Here is a 526-nt window from a genome sequence, read left to right as displayed (position 1 = left end):
GGTAGGGTGGTGAGGCGCCACTGCACAGCACGCACGCCCTCACCGCTGCGATACAAGGAAAATATATACAGCCGCTAAGATCATATGAATAATAACGGCGATGATGAGTAATGAATAATGATGATGGTGAATAGTAATGTGCGAAATGATGGCAAATAATAGTAAATAATTGTTGATATGTTGTTTCCGAGAGAAGATGCAGAAGAAATTAAAGAAATTACTATAATTTTGGAATTAGGAAAAAGACGTTAAAAGAAACTAAGATTAATATAGACAGAAGAAAAACCCGAAGGTGAAGAATGGAGATAGGAAGATGCCGCTGCAAATTATAAAAATTTCCAACAACAACAGTAGCAGCAACAACAACAACCCACGAGCAGCAATCAGTCTCCCGTCACAGGGTCAGCGCTGCCTTACTTCCGTTCTGTGTCTTAAAAAGAAAAGAATGTTAGTAACCCCTGGGGGGACTCGAACCCCCAATCCCTGGCTTAGGAGGCCAATGCCTTATCCATTAGGCCACAGGGGC

General features: G+C 42.2%; 1 non-coding gene across 1 annotated transcript; it reads right to left on the bottom strand.

The window, feature by feature from the left end:
• Positions 1 to 453: 453 nt before the first annotated feature.
• On the bottom strand, positions 454 to 526 carry Trnar-ccu (transfer RNA arginine (anticodon CCU)). The gene has a single exon. It is a non-coding gene; the product is annotated as a tRNA-Arg (tRNA).

The sequence above is a fragment of the Scylla paramamosain genome, chromosome 1, assembly GCF_035594125.1.
Source record: "Scylla paramamosain isolate STU-SP2022 chromosome 1, ASM3559412v1, whole genome shotgun sequence".
Taxonomy (NCBI): Eukaryota; Metazoa; Arthropoda; class Malacostraca; order Decapoda; family Portunidae; genus Scylla; species Scylla paramamosain.
Note: the sequence above shows the minus strand (reverse complement) of the source record. Positions and strands in the feature narration are given on the sequence as shown.